Consider the following 15,938-nt stretch of genomic DNA (forward strand, 5'->3'; position numbering starts at 1 on the left):
AGTCTTACAATGAAAACTTGTTCTTTTGGATTCAGAATGATTTTCGTGATTCCAAGGGTAGCACAATAAAACACAATATGATCTGGGTTCGAGTGGCAGAGCTTAAAGCTACGTTACCACTCGTTTTTGTAATTCATACTCTCGGCCATCAGCGTGAAGGAGTCCACGCTGTCGGTAACTCGCTTGCTGATGAAGCGGCAAAATTAGCGGTGTCTACATACTTAGTTGCAGCAGTTACTCGGTCCAAAAGTAAGATTGATGATGACATCTTGGCGGCAGTTGCTGCCACTGAGAAGGGAGGTAAACATCCTACGGGGTTCCCTTCGAAGTACACATACCACTTAAGTCCCGAAAAGGTTCCTTTTGTGAAAATTTCTGATGTTGGAGAACGTTTGATTCCCAACTCGGATCGCAGGGCTGACTTGATTACAGCGGCGCATGAAGGTGTGGCGTCTGCGCATGCGGGCGTCTCGGCCACTTTAACTCAATTACAACAACGTTTCTGGTGGCGGGGGCTGTACAAACAGACGCGAGCTTATGTCCTTCAATGTGACATTTGCCAGCAGATTAAACCTTCGACTGCTGCGCGTCCACCACAGACACAGTTGTACATTTCTAATAAACCGCTGGGTTGTGTTTATTTAGATCACTGCGATCCTTTTTCCTCTGATACTGCGTATAAGTACATCTTAGTCGCAGTGGATTCATGCACACGCTTTGTATGGGTCTGGCCCCATCGCAGCGCTGATTCACGGACTGTCATTAGAGATTTGCGTGTCTTTGTAGGGATTTTTGCCTGTGGTACCTTCCATTCGGATCATGGTCCGGCTTTCACCTCTAAGGCGTATAAGGATGCCATGACTTCGATGGGGGTCCAAGTCAAGTTTTCGTCTCCCTACAGACCTGAGGGTAATAGTGTAGTGGAGCGAATGAACCGTGATTTAAAGCAATCTTTGACAGCTCGAGTTATAGGCACTGGCAGAAACTGGCTGGCCCACCTCAATGTCGTGCAGAGTGCTCTTAATAATCTCCCTAGAAGGTCTCTGGGTGGGCGGACCCCATACGAAATGCTCTTTGGCATCAAGATGTACGTGCCTGACCTTGACGGTCTAGACTGCGTGGCTCACGCCACACCCTTTGACGTAGATGAACATTGCAATGTTTTACAGAATCTACAAGAGACCAGCGACAGTCTTGCGAAGGAACATTTGCCCTCCACATCGGATGTTGCGTTGCAGATCCCGGTAGTCGGCTGGCTACCCCAAGTTGGAGAACTGGTTCGCGAGAAGATCGATAACAAGAAAGAATTTGGTCCTTCCTATCGAGCTCCGGTTCCAGTGCTTGGCGTGAAGGGCACAAGAACAGTCATTTTACCACCACTTCCTGGTCGTAAGGAAAACAGGTTTATCTCAATTGACAATGTCAAGATACACAGAGTGGCCGATTCTTCTTAGCATGACACCGGCAGTTTCCTGTCCTTCCATTGGGAGAAATTCTGTTGTGGCCACTGCTTCTAATCCTGAAACTGAAGTGGCCATCGAATTACCTGCGCTTTCCAGTCCTTTATTAAGTACTTTGCCCCGTACAGACCATGATGAAATAGACTATGCTTACCCCACTGACTTATCCGTGCCTGACCTGCAAACGCGTTTGGCCACAGAATCCAGATTTTCATTTGACACTGTTTCCAATGCCTCGAAAAGACCCTCACGTTTTGCAGTTTATGCCAGCTTGTTTAAAGAACATTTTTTGATTCCCCCTTGGACATATATTTGGCTGGTGCTTTTTTCAGTTTACCTTTTTATGTCAATTGGGTTTGTGTTTTATTTTTTCCGAATTATAAATGGACACTATGTCGAGGAAAGAACATGCATTCGACATCTAAATGGAACTTTGGCCCCCCTTTCCTCATCGCATTCTGCACACAGATTGAAAAGAGACTTGACATTTGTTAACATCACTGCTTGGCCTGTCCTTGATGGGATAGTGTGGGATGCTGTTAGATTTCAAATTCATGGCCCTACTGAGGTTGTTAATGTCCCTAATGTGCTTAGAGTTAACATGGAGGATGTAGTGAAACAAAACATACGTTCTGATGATTGGGATGTTCAGGCCGTGGAGTCTTTGTTTTCTGATTTGAAATACTATGCTGCCTTTGATGCTGAGGATTTGTATTTAGAATCTGCTAATTATGGTGATTTGTTTTGCTTTCAACATTATGGCAATCACTTCTTACATAAAACAACTTCCAGAAGGAGTACTGTGAATTATACGCAATGGGAACATTGCCCCGCTCCTAGACAAGGCAGTTCGAGTACTTTTTTGAAAAAGTACACTTACTTTACTGACTTCAATCAGTATAATCCCGAGTCCTTTTATTTTAAAATGACACAGAAACCTATGTCCAAGGTTAGACTTACCGATACCAAATTATTGTACTGGAAGTCCTTTCTTGATCAACTGGCTATTGGCGGCTATGAATTGTGGAAGGAAACTATTGACCTAAAATCTGTTTGGGGTTCTAAAAGCTGGCAGGTACAAGGCACTGAGGCTTTGCACCGTGCTTGTCTCATCCCAAATCAAATGTTGTTTTTGAATTCCTCTATTTCACAGACAACATGCTTTCGATTGGCTACTTCTAAAAAATTTAATTTTCCAACCATCCCAGAGTTAGAAGAATATTCTGGCTGGAGTAATTATACTCAGTTTTCGATTCGGGACTTACAGACCCTATTGCTGAATTCGTCCTTTAACATATCCAGTATGGATCCAAAGGGTTGGCTAATGTGGCACAGAAGTGCTGATTCATGCCAGCACCGGTTTCTGGGTTTCTCTGATGGCTTTACACAGGTCAGACCTGATCCACGTTTTGGATCTGAACATTCTGTCACAACTTACTCAGTGGGCAAATTATGTCAAAATTGACTGAAACATTCAAAATTGCTTGCAGTAAAATTACATCCTGCAAAGCTAACTGATGATGTAGATTTAAATGATTTCATAAAAGGCCCTGCTAGTGGTAGATCAAAAAGGTGGATATATGCTGTTTACAATGAAATCTGGAAGACATCACAGATTGAAGCGGCGACACGCCTTAGAGCTATAGATCAAGACAATCTAGAAAAAGTGATTGCTGTGGTAGATAATAGTATTAACATGCTTTCTTCCCGCATTTACACGTTAGATAACATTGTGTCTTCTGTAGTGGATATTGTGCAGGATGAAGTGTCTGTATTGTACCACGGTCAAAATCAATTGCGTTCTATCATGCAATTTGCTTGGACCCTTCAAACACTTAAATCTGGCAAGGTGTCATGGACCTACATGAATGTCTCCTCTCTCTTTGCCCCCTTTAATTTAACTGACAAGCAGCGCTTGCTTTCCATGCGAGATGCTTCTTTTTCTATGTTACATATTGAGAGATTAGAGTCCTTGCCTTTTTCTGTGGCAGAGGCCACCGCTGCAACGTGGCTTATCCACGTTTTGATAACGTTACCTTTTGCTTTGTATAAATTTACAAATTGTATGCGATATGTTGCCATAGGTCGCTATGAGCCCTTGGGTAGTGCGTTTCTCCATGAAGTCTGGTCCCTTCCTTTCACTTATAGATGTTTGAAAGACGGACAGGAAATTTATCTAAATGGGGAGGAGTGTACAGAAACACCAGATCACTCTTTAATGTGTAGGCACATACAATTGCACGGTTCTTGTAACCAGGACCGGCCTAACTTAGCCTGTGTTTTAAAAGGGACTCCAGTTCCTGCAATCACCCCGACTTTTACCTTGCTGGGAAACGGAAGTTATTTACTTTTAAATAATGAAGATTGTTGCAGGTTAATTAAAGGTGTGGCTTATGTGGTAACGGTAACTGAACGTGTCGCTTGCTGCAAAAATGTGCTGTACCCACCCACGCATGGGAACGGGGATGTTTCCATCTGGCCGCGCATCCCAACCTTGAAAGCGGAGTTCAATGGCATGAGCAGAATAAGAGCTCTATTGTCCCAAAAAGAAGTGGCCTTGAGTTCGGCTAGAGAAACATTCGTGCTTCACATAGCTAACACCCGTACAGAGGTTCAAGCCCCTTTAAATACTGATTTACCGTTGCATTTCAGCGAACTGGTTCATTCTATCTTTAACGCTTCCTCGACGACGGGGCTGGCGCACTTTTTTAAAATAGTTAGCAGTGGTCTCGTGACTTCATTTGAGAAAATATTTGGAGTCATTCCCGCTTCCTTCCATTCCATATTTTCAAGTCTGTTTGGTGGATTCCCGGTTTTACTGGCACTAGCGGCAGGCGTTTTGGTGATTTTTTGTTTCTTTAAATATGGATGCCCTTCATGTGCAAGAAGCCGCGCAGCCCCTCCTGGCACTGTTTCGCAACAGGATGCTTGAATATTATGGAACACTGCCGCTTGCGACTTTAAGCACGGCGTTTGGATTATCATTTCGATTTTCCTATTTCACCTGTGTCCAGCCTGTGTTTCATTGCCTGAGCTGTGATTTTGACTGGGCCATTGATTTGTGTCTCTGCAAAACGGTTTCTCCTGATGTCGATTTTAATCAGCTGATGTGTCCCGTCGTGGCTCACGAGTTGATTTGTTCTGGCGATCAGATTATGGCCTTGGCATTGATGCATGGACTAATGGGTTCCTGGAACATACTTGCAGCAGCGCAAGATTTCTTGGCACAGAGCTTTCTTGAAAACCCACCGAGTTGTCCTCTGATGGTGATAGAGGCTCCGGTACTAGAAGATCACGTATGTTCTTTCCCACTTTTGAATTGGATGGCTGAACTGTTTTCGGGTGAAAACGGTGATTTCATGTTGGAGGCTGTTGCTGCATATTTTGCATATTCGGTCTTTCCACAAAAACTTTCTTGGTTTCTGATCATGACGCCTTTTTCTTTGCATTTTTTTTTCACCTCCCAGACCTATTGACTTGGGTGCTGAACACAGTATTGACATTTTGGATTAGTTCATGGTATTTTTCTTCCATCGCTTTTTAAATTATAACATTGCTCATCGTTCTTGAACTCTGTTTTCATGAAGAGGCCCTTATCTTATCTTATCTTATCCGTGCTCGGATCATGGGGGGGTGTCATAAAGTTACTGCTTATCTATATATTGTGTTAAGTTAGCGTGAGCTTATTAAATGTTTAAACGCCATTTTTCCTTTTGCTGCTTCTGCACACAACACTTACTTGTTGATTTAGCTTTCAACCTACAAGAGCGTTGTGATTTACATGAGAATAATATGTTATTGCTCTGATATCAGCTTTGCTTAGTAAACTATGTCTGTACAGTGAGTGCTGAAGCCTAGAAGATAACTCGACACAATTGTTGTGAAGTCTGATCTCCGCACCTTCATAGACATAACATAAGTGCAGCTTCTGCTAAATCCTGGCTTTAGGCGGGTTTTATATTGCTTTGCTTAGAGCACACATACACACTTGATGCGGTTCGCATGCAGAGAGAACTGGTGGATGCAGATGTGATCTCTTCATACTAGGATCTTGAGGTATGGGCCCGCCCTGCTAAAACCCTAAGAGACCTTCTTAGATATTAATATAATATGCTAGTTAGGGAGGGTGAGAAATAGGTGTTGTTAACCCTTATTCGTTACAGCATGGTAACATGCTGTCACCTTTTGCTTTCTATGGACTAGTAACTATGCTGATAACTTTGCTTCTGATAATATGTTTCCTTGTATTATCTAAGATACTGCGTTTGAGAAAACGGCATTAGTAAATAAATATTTCAAATGTGCACGTGTCCTCATTTACTCTACGTTCTGGTTTGAAATGATTGTATAACGAAAGAGTGTTCATGTGTTCCACGTGACCTGAGGTATTGTAAGTTCATGTTCTGGTTTGTCTAAACATTGGGAGTTTGTTATGACCAATGAGACACTGTAGCTAGCCTGGTAAGGGGTTTTGGGTACTGAGGTGAGTTTTGGGTCACCCTAATTCACCGAGGTTCCAAATCTCTATGCACAGTTCTGTGGGAGAACGGAAACCCTGCGACAAGACCATCTCAGTCTCCTTCCTTGATCGGTGGCTGTAATAGAGCCACCGGTCTGCTTACGATGTGAGTACTTGACTGGGTCAGGGTCCCTTAAGGTAAACACCAGAGGATTATGGTCACTAAAGGCACTAAATTCAACATAAAAACGTATGATCCGGCACTTTAGAGAGCTTGGAACAAAAATTAAATCGATGACAGAGCCCCTTCTCTTGCCTTTGAAGGTTGGGTGAATACGGTGGACCCCATCTGCTCCAATCAGATCCATCGTATGTGTAAGAGCGTTTATACCCAACAGTTTGCTTAACTCGAGTCCCTCCCTGGTGTGTTCCATATGCAGCCCTTCTTCCCTTGTGCAAGCGGACCATGGCCCAGCCCAGCCTCTTCCGGCCCCTGGCGGGTTCGGACGCTACGCCCGGGCAGCGCCCGGGCACGCCCCATGCGTCCCGCACTGCGTGAGTCCTCTTGCGTTTTTTAGCACCTCCTGGCGCTCTCTGTGACGCGTTTAACCTGCACCACTGAAGGCTTCTGGGAGGTGTTGTCCTCCCCTGCGTGGCGTGATACTAGCGGAGATGGAAGCAAGAGCGGCTGCAGCCGCAAAAGGCAACAGCAGTCCCCTCCTAAAACTGTGTAGACCAGCAGGGCAGCGAAGAACTATCCGGTAAGTGGCAGCTGGGCAACAAAAAGACAGAGCGTCCCGCGCTGCGTGAGTCCTCCGACGTTTTTGAGCACCTCCTGGCGCTCTCTGTGACGCGTTTAACCTGCGGCACTGGAGGCTTCTGGAAGGTGTAGTCCTCCCCTGCGTGGCGGGATACTAGTGGAGATGGCGTCAAGAGCGGCAGCAGCCGCGAAAGGCAACAGCAGTCCCCTCCTAAAACTGTGTAGACCAGCAGGGCAGCAAAGAAGTATCCGGTAAGTGGCAGCTGGGCAACAAAAAGACAGAGCATCCCGCGCTTCGTGAGTCCTGTTGCATTTTTGAGCACCTCCTGGCGCTCTCTGTGACGCATTTAACCTGCGCCACTGGCGGCTTCTTGGCGGTGTAGTCCTCCCCTGCGTGGCGCGATACTAGCGGAGATGGCGGCAAGAGCGGCAGCAGCCGTGAAAGGCAACAGCAGTCCCCTCCTAAAACTGTGTAGACCAGCAGGGCAGCAAAGAAGTATCTGGTAAGTGGCAGCCGGGCAACAAAAAGACAGAGCGTCCCGCGCTGCGTGAGTCCTCCGGCGTTTTTGAGCACCTCCTGGTGCTCTCAGTGACGCGTTTAACCTGCGCCACTGGAGGCTTCTGGGAGGTGTAGTCCTCCCCTGCGTGGCGGGATACTAGCGGAAATGGCGGCAAGAGCGGCAGTGGCCGCGAAAGGCAACAGCAGTCCGCTCCTAAAACTGTCTAGACCAGCAGTGCAGCATAGAAGTATCCGGTAAGTGGCAGCTGGGCAACAAAAAGACAGAGCGTCCCCCACGCATTCATATCAGCTGTGATTTTCAGATGGATCAGAAGTGGTGTTAAGATCCACTGCCAGAATGGAAGTCGGTGTGGCAATTAGAGAGAGAGAAAGCAGCCCTTGTAGTTTGCATAGCTGTGCACTATTGGAGTTTGATCAACAGCTGGCCAAATCAAGTAGATTAAGGTTAATCTTTTGTATGATTGGCTTTGTGTAGGAGGTATTGAGAGGACGGTGTCTGAGTTTAGGAGTAATAGTTCATGCTGGATGTGAGTGTTAGTGGAGAGTTAGATGTCCTCAAGAGATGCACAAGTGTCTGAAAGGGGTGATATATATGTGGCTGGTTTTGAGGAGTTCCTAGAACTGGATGATGAGGAGTTGTAGTCCACCAGTACAGATTGTCGTGTGCTTTGCGGACTGAGGATGAAGGTTACTGCATGACTTATGTCTCAGGCAGCGTTCCAGGATAACATTTATCATGACAAAAAGGCCTGCAAGCGCATGACAAAGTTATTGGGACAGTGTGATTTAGGTAACTGTGGAGGCTAGGTTGTGGAATCGTTCCTTGCAGTCATTTGGCTTCTTCAATTCAGTTTTGCTTTTCTTCTTTTAAATTGTTTACATTTGTATTGAGCTGCGGTATCTTTGGTCTGTTTTTCAGAAAATGAGGAGGACTTGAGTGGATTGGGGCCACTGGACAGCCTTCTCTTCTGTTATACAGTTGTGATGCCAAGGCTGCAGTGAGGTGAGTGTTGCATGTGATGAAGTTGATCTAATCTGCAGAAGGTATTTTAGCTCTTTGAGATTTTAAAAGTGGTAATGGTGGCCAGGTGAATGTTGCAGGAGATGAGTTGGTGGTTTCTCCAGATGACAGGACGATTTACTGTCAAGGCACTGAGATGTGATGTGGAACCATTGTGTCCAGAGTTTGTCCAGCACAATGTGCTGCTCTGAATACCCATGGAAGATGGTGAGTCTTTGGTTTGATAAAGAAACAAATAGCGAAAAGGCAGACGGGCGGGGGCTCCCGGCCCCAACAGCATTCCGCCAATGCTGTTTAAACAAGACCCAGAATTGTGGAGCAACGCACTGGTACCAGTTTTCAGGCATGCTTTAAGAACTCCTACACTTCCAGAATCATGGAGAGGCTCAATTATCAGCCCAATATATAAATAAGGCGAGAGGTCCATTCCAAACAATTACCGTCTGATAGCGCTTATAGACACTGAGGCTAAATATTACGCAGGGATCATCTTGAAAGAAATAGCCAATTGGGCCTCAGAAAACAAAATCATCCCCACAACACAAACAGGATTCCGCCAAGGCCAAGGTACAACAACTAACATCATGGCCTTGACCATGCTTATGGATGCTGCGAAAGAGGGCAAATACCCCTGTACCTCTGCTTCATAGATTACACAGCAGCGTTTAACCACGTTGACCGCACTAAGCTCTGTCATAAGCTGGCCAGCTGGGGGATACCAACTTCTCTTTTAGATCAACTTAGGCATTTGTACACCAACACATGGATCAGAATAAAACTAGGGGGCGGGACGGCACCTCTCAAACAGAATTCCCACAACTAAGGGACTAAAACAAGGATGCGTCCTAGCCCCACTGTTGTTTAACCTTTTCCTAGCAGACTTACCGGGGAAACTGGACAGCTGTTCATCACATGCCCTGAAGTTAGAAGGCATGACACTGAAAAACTTGTTATATGCTGATGATCTAGTCCTGATCAGTCGGACCCCCATTCGTCTTCCTTTTCTCAACAGAACGCCTTAAAAATAAACCTTACAAAAACCAAAATCATGATGGTAAACTTCCACAAGAGGACAAGTCCGAGCTGGTATCTTGACGGGAAACTTCTACATCAAGTGACAAGCTACAAGTATCTGGGGATACTTTTAGATCAAAACAATTCCTTCAAGCCGCAGCTGGAATCCTTGTGAAGAAAGGGTGCTATGACCTACCTGGCACTTAAACCTTTGAAGAAGATGTTGCCAGACCTGTCACTAGACCCTTTCTTAACCCCTTCGATGCTTATGACGGAACGGTTCCGTCATCAGCGTCGGTTGAGCTGTGCTGATGACGGAACCGTTCCGTCATGGTCACACCCGTTTTTTAGAACCTTCAGCACAGCGCGAAAATTCGCGCCGCGCTGAAGGTGTTAAAAGTCCTGCGAGCCAAATTGCAGCCCACGATCACCTACGGGAGTGAGCCAATGAGCAGAAAAGATGCAACAATTTTAAGCACCATAATAACAACCTCTTATCGAGTGACATTTCAGCTCCCTAAATACGTTTCTCTGGCCCAAATACGACTGGTATTTGGGCTACAAAATCAGACAACAGAGAGAATGGGAGCCTAAGCAAAATGCTGGCATAAAATTCGAGCTGCTGAAAATGGTTCCCTAAATAACCATCTCTGGGTAGAACTAAGGCGTACAGGGAAATCACCGGCTAACAAATATCTTTTGTATTCCATCAAAGCTCTAGGTCTGACAGACCTTTGGAATACCTCAACGGCTCACTGTGTGTTAAAAAAACTAGTCACAAAGTCAACAAGACTTAAACTACTGTAGAGGATAAGGAAGCACTGTCAAAACAAGCTCATGGCTGGGTTGTGCTCAACAATTACGAAGCCTGTAAACCCCAACCTTACCTTAGCGCAGGAATAAAGATAACAACTAAAGAAATGTTTTTTAAACTTCGCTTGGGAGTTAGTTCAATTAATCCATTCTTACCACCTTGGGAAAGTAGAGGAGGAGACCAGCTATGCAGGCTATGTGCTCGTAGAGTCGAGAACCTCATCCACATCATTTGTATCTTAGACAAATTAAAAGACATAAGGAAAACTTTATTAAAATCATCCTTTAACCAGCATGGCATCATGTCCTGCAGGCAGTAGGTAATCCTGTGTTTCAATCCAACCTTAGCACTGTTGAATTGTTGCCTCTCAAAATTCCTTGATCTCACCGAACAGAGACTGAAAAACATATCTTTGCTGGCCATGGACTAGCTCCACAACCTGAGTTACAAGGGAATCCCAAGGAGAAAAACATTAACCCACTGAATAAAAACTTTGACAATGGATTTGGGGGACTGATTGCTCAATAATACAACCCATATGAGATTGACTTTTAACCTGATTAAAACATTAATTGTGTATTATACAGTTTTATGTAAAATACAGTGTGGATTATTTTCAAACTGGTTATTCTTTTTGTAATAGGGAATTATTTTAAAACTGGTCAATTCTTTTGAAATAGTGGATTTTGATTGTAAAGACCTTTTAAAATATGCAACAGTTTTAACTAATCATGGATAATAAGATTACCTTACCTTACCTAGTGAGATTTGATTGGGCATTCCAGATGCTTAAGTTTCCCGGGATGCAGAGCCTGATGTATTCAGTCACATAGAGCAAATGCACCGTTATATGTAAAGTTGCTTGGTAGGAGTTGTTTGGACAAAATATTGAGTCCAAAATATTATGTGGGCAAAATCTTGTGTCACAAATATTGAAGACAAGAATATTTTCAGTTGCTGTGGGCGTGCAAAGTTTTACTACACTAAACTCCACATAAATGTATCTTTGTGATATATATCTTCAATGTATGTACATGTGGAGTTAAGAATAATGAATCTATACTTACCTAGTTGATATTGATATTGGTATTTTCATCCTCAATATTTTTAACACGATATTCTGTCCACACAATATTATTGTCCTCGATATTTTGTCGGTGATCATTGGTAGGGGCCTCTCTATCAGTAGGAACAAGCAAGAGAAGACAGGGGTAGGTTAGAAGGAGGTGAAAAGAGATTGATATTCTGTCACAGCAACCTCTTGGAAACTACACAAATTGGGCTCCTGCAATGAAGAAGCATCCTAATGCCATACTATTAGTAAAATGCAGTATATAAGTACTGATAACAACATTTCATGCTAATTGGATACAAGCAAGTTATAGAACCATGATATGAATTCTACTGTACCTAGGGTTACACTGTGAAGTTCATCAATGGGTCAGCCCACCGACAATCTTCACAGCCAACCAATGCTACCTTTAGACCTTATCACATGTCTTTAATTTAATATTTAATTGAATATGCTTTAGTAGGATTCACCTCCTAGATCTACAACTAGTTCAAGACAATTGAACCAATTCAGACTCTAGACATTTCCTAAAGAGCACCTTTAGAACAGTAAAATTGTGAAAACCCAGACTGTTTCTTGTCACCTTGAAGGTATTCATATTGCTTACCTGAATCATTACTCATAATCCTTTACAATCCGTTTTTTTTAATTCTTTATTCAAATGTTTCTGTAAGTCTGTTACAAGATAATAAATTAAATTGCATAATAACCTACTGAACAATAACATTTTTAACAATAACAATACGCTGCTCAGTGATGACTCATGTCTCCATCCCATCTAAGTGTGCAGTAGACATGTCATCAGGGTAGAGGAGGGGAAGGGAAGGGAGGAGGGGCCAGAAGCAGCCTGATTCGTCCAACGACTGGGCATGAGGACAAGAGGGGAATGCTAGCCTAAGTAGGGGAAAAGGAATGCCACCCCCAAGCATCTGATGCTCCATGTTACCTGAGGCAGACATCCTGTCTTCCTGAGCCCATGGGGAGGAGGAGTGGGGAGGGGGAAGGGTCCAGACATCGGTCATAAGTCTGTAGGCCCCATTGCATGGATCAGTGCGTCTGTAGTTGATGGGGAGTCATAGTCTATTGTCTCAGTCATCCCGTCACTGTCAGAGCCCAGGTGTTCTATCATGTCAAAAAAGAAAGAAAGAGTGTGGTTCTATCATGTCAACCAATATTTCTATATCTCATTCAACATTTTCACCAGTGAGGACTCTAGGAAGTCTGCACTCCTCGGTCACAGCTCACTACAGTAAGCCTGGCATCTATATCTTTTCCATCGGTGTAGCCGGACTCGCCCAGTGGATAGCGATATGATTCCTGGCCAATAGAAGTCCCAGCTGAGCGAACCTATACCTCATTTTGGTGCCGGTTTTCAGAAGTGCTAATAACCCCAACAGGCAGTGGCGCATTGTGAAGGTAGCATCTACACTTGTTATTCTCCTTGTGTGTTGCACCACTCCCTTCTAAAACTGACCTAATCTCCTACAGGCCCATGTAACATGCGTAAAGTCTGCAGGGATGACTACACATCTTGGGCATGCAGCAAAGTGTGTTTGGTATACCCAATGTAAATGGTGTGGTGTTAGATAAGCCCTGTGCAGATAGCAGAAATATGACAGTTTGAATCTAGGGTTACTGGCTACCTCTTTCTGCAGGACCCGCACCCACCTCCACTCCCCATTCGAGAGGGGATCCACAAGATGTCTGTCCTAGTTGGCCCTCGCAGCTGTCAGATCTACCTGTCTATCTGCTGGCTGGTAAAGTTGTGTGCAATTCCCAGGTTGTTTGTGATATGCTGCCATATTGCAGAAACTGTCTCCTTCAGTGTCTTCTTCAATGTGATAAATGCATCATTCAGGTATAAATCAGCTGATCTCTAACCACCGCCCTCCACCCAAAATGTGACATCCATTAAGTCCTGTATACTTATAAATGTGATTAGCCTACATAAAGTAGTTTTGCATAGGGTGCCTGCCACAAGACGAAGGTGACTGTCCGTTTCCAAGCCTGTGTGACCCGTCAGTCCTCAAAGGGGGTGTTTTCTGGTGTCTGTGGCCTCTCATAAGCATCTGGGAAGGTGCTTCTTAGTAGTAGCTGTTTCCAATTGGGGTTGTTGTTGCACCACATGGTTGTGTATTAGAACATCCCCTCCAGGTAGTATAGCTGTAGGTCTGGGAGGCCCAGGCCTCCATCCACCACGTCCAATTTTAGGGTCGACAGCCGGACCCTGCTCCAACCCCCCCGCCCACACCAGTGACACCAATAGGGTATTCAGCCATTAGAAAATGGAGGCTGGTAGTATGCAGAATGAGTTCAGCATAGCATAGAGGTATTGAGGCAGGAGTACCATTTTACTCAGTGCTATCCTGCCTATAACAGATAGTGGTAGTGTGTTGCAAAAACTTTACTGAGGTTTCGATGCCCACCAACATTTTCCCCATGTTAAGTTAAAATTGTCAAATTGTGTGCGTGTGTCATGTGTCATCTGTATCCCCAGGTAACTGAATTGTTGTATTTCCCATGGCAGACCAGCCCCTGGAAGATTGGCCTCCACCTTCTCAGCCAGAGACGCCACAGGGAATAGTACTGTTTTATGCCTGTTATCATGGAGTCTGGACACCTCTACAAACCTGGCCATAAGGTGTCAGAGTAGAGGCATCAACCATCTTGGTTCCGTCACATATATCAAAGTGTCTGTGTATATTTTGATGATGTGTATCGTGTCACTCACCAGTATGCCGCACTCCCCCAGTGCAAATCTCAAGTGTATTGCCAGTGGCTCCCTGGCAAGTGCAAAGAGGAGTAGGGACAATGGGCACCCCTGACTAGTTCCCCTTTCGATGCTGAAGGTGTTGGACACCATGTGTCCCGTACGCAACCTCGCCCTGGGTAAATGGTACAGAAGGTGGACCAATGACAACATTTTTTCACCCACTCCCATTCATTCCAGCACCTCCCATAGATAGCCCCAGGAGAGGGTATCAAAAGCCTTCTCAATGTCTAAGTTCACCAGTGCCGGCTTCATCACTGTACTCCTGGTCTCATGCATAACGTGTGAAAGCCTCTGAAAATTCATGTGGGTGCCGATGCCAGGCATAAAACCGTACTGGTCACTTTGTACTAGGTGGGTGACCAACCTGCCCAAGAGCAATGCCAGAAGTTTGCCAAGGAGCATGAAGTCTTAATTAAGCATGGACAGCAGGTGATATAAGCCACTCTCCGCAGGGTCTTTGCCAGGTTCCAAGAGCATAATTTGAAGAGCCTCACTCCTATGGGTCAGAAGAATCCCCATTCATACAGGGCTCCTCTAGAGTCTTCAGCAGTGCTGGTAACGAAGAAGCTGAGCATGCCTGATAATACTCGACCAGAAGACCTTCGGGACATGGACATTTCACCCTGGACCATGTCCCGAAGAGCCTCTTGCAGCTCCTCTAATTGAATATCCTCCTCTAAGCCCTCCATCTGAACCTGCGTTAGATGAGGAATCTCGACTTGATCCAGGAAATCCGCTATCTCATGTGTCCCCATACCACAGTATTCGCATATACCATGGCAAAATGGTCTCTCAGTAGGGAATTAATTGGCACTTGCCCCATTGCCACCCCACCTCGGGGCTGATTGAGAGCAAGAATTGTCAGCAGGGGCGGCTTCTGCCTGAGGAGCCAGGCCAACATGCTTCTGGGGGCGTCACACTCCCTGTGTAGTATCTGTCTTTACACACATGACAGCCCAGTCTGTCCCATGCTGTAGACACTCATCTCTGTACCTTTATCAGTTCAGCACTTCCTACCACATAATCTGGCGAATGCTGCTGCAGTTTGGTGAGATAGTCATCTCCCTCCTGAAGTTTGCGCTCCAGCTTATTTCTGGCACCATAAGTTTTACTGAAGCTTTCGCCTCAGATTAGGACCTTTAGTGCTTCCCACTCTACTATTGTGACCCAACCAAGTTCCAATTGGTGTCAGGGCAACCTTGTAACACTAGTTGCATGTCTTTTTTGTCGCCCAGGGGATCCAGTCGCAAACGCCATAGTGGGATGTCTCGCCTGTTTCCTCTCAGACCACATGTCAACAGCAAGGGGGCATGGTCCGACAAAAAACAAACTTGGCAATATACGGCCTGAATATTTAAAGACCCATCCCTTGTTGGTCAGAAACTGTTGTGTATCGATTTAGATCCCGTATGCATTTTCCCGATTCATGCCCTTACATAGGTATAATTCACATTGCCCTTATATAGGCATATAAATCCAGTCCTTATTTAGGCATAGCCCATGCTACCCAAATACAGGCATGGCTACTTCCATTCGTTCATCTACGTCACAACGATTTCTTGGAAAACCAGACTCTTAAGCAGAAGGGACTTCCCCTAGCCTGGCTATTAATTTCTCCAAGAAACTATTTATTATGCATGAACAACTATTCCCTAGGAGTTCATCCATGACATTCATATGCCCGACTTTACGTCTAAGCTGGCATTCCTATACACCTTCAAGGTATAAATATACCTTCACTTGCTATAGCAAAGCACTGTTTGTTTCGGTGCAGTTCGACTACCTACTTGCATGACGCAGCTCGCTACAGCCAGTGCCGAAGGAAGCCAACTCTCCAGCTGACGCACTGACAAGAAGCTGTCCTCCTCTGCCGAGAATCCAACTCCAGCGTTTCTGTCTCCCCTTGCGGGGTGTTGGGAAATCGAGTCAGTGAAAGAGATACTGACCTCTCTCATTCTAAGGTATGGAGCTGATTACAACCTAGAGAAATCTTTGGCAATTCTTGGCAGAACTAAACCTATGCTTAAGACAAACACCTACTTCAT

At 45.0% G+C, this 15,938-nt stretch overlaps 1 long non-coding RNA gene across 3 annotated transcripts in view; it reads left to right on the plus strand.

Annotated features, from left to right (window-relative positions):
- The window catches only part of LOC144782771 (uncharacterized), a 1,022,691-nt gene that overhangs the window by 295,005 nt on the left and 711,748 nt on the right, over nt 1–15,938 (plus strand). For all 3 annotated transcript variants that reach the window (XR_013601250.1, XR_013601251.1, XR_013601252.1), the window contains one exon: nt 8,119–8,202. This is a non-coding gene — a long non-coding RNA (uncharacterized LOC144782771). The remainder of the gene's footprint in view (nt 1–8,118; nt 8,203–15,938) is intronic.

This window comes from Lissotriton helveticus, chromosome 9, assembly GCF_964261635.1.
Source record: "Lissotriton helveticus chromosome 9, aLisHel1.1, whole genome shotgun sequence".
Classification (NCBI taxonomy): domain Eukaryota; kingdom Metazoa; phylum Chordata; class Amphibia; order Caudata; family Salamandridae; genus Lissotriton; species Lissotriton helveticus.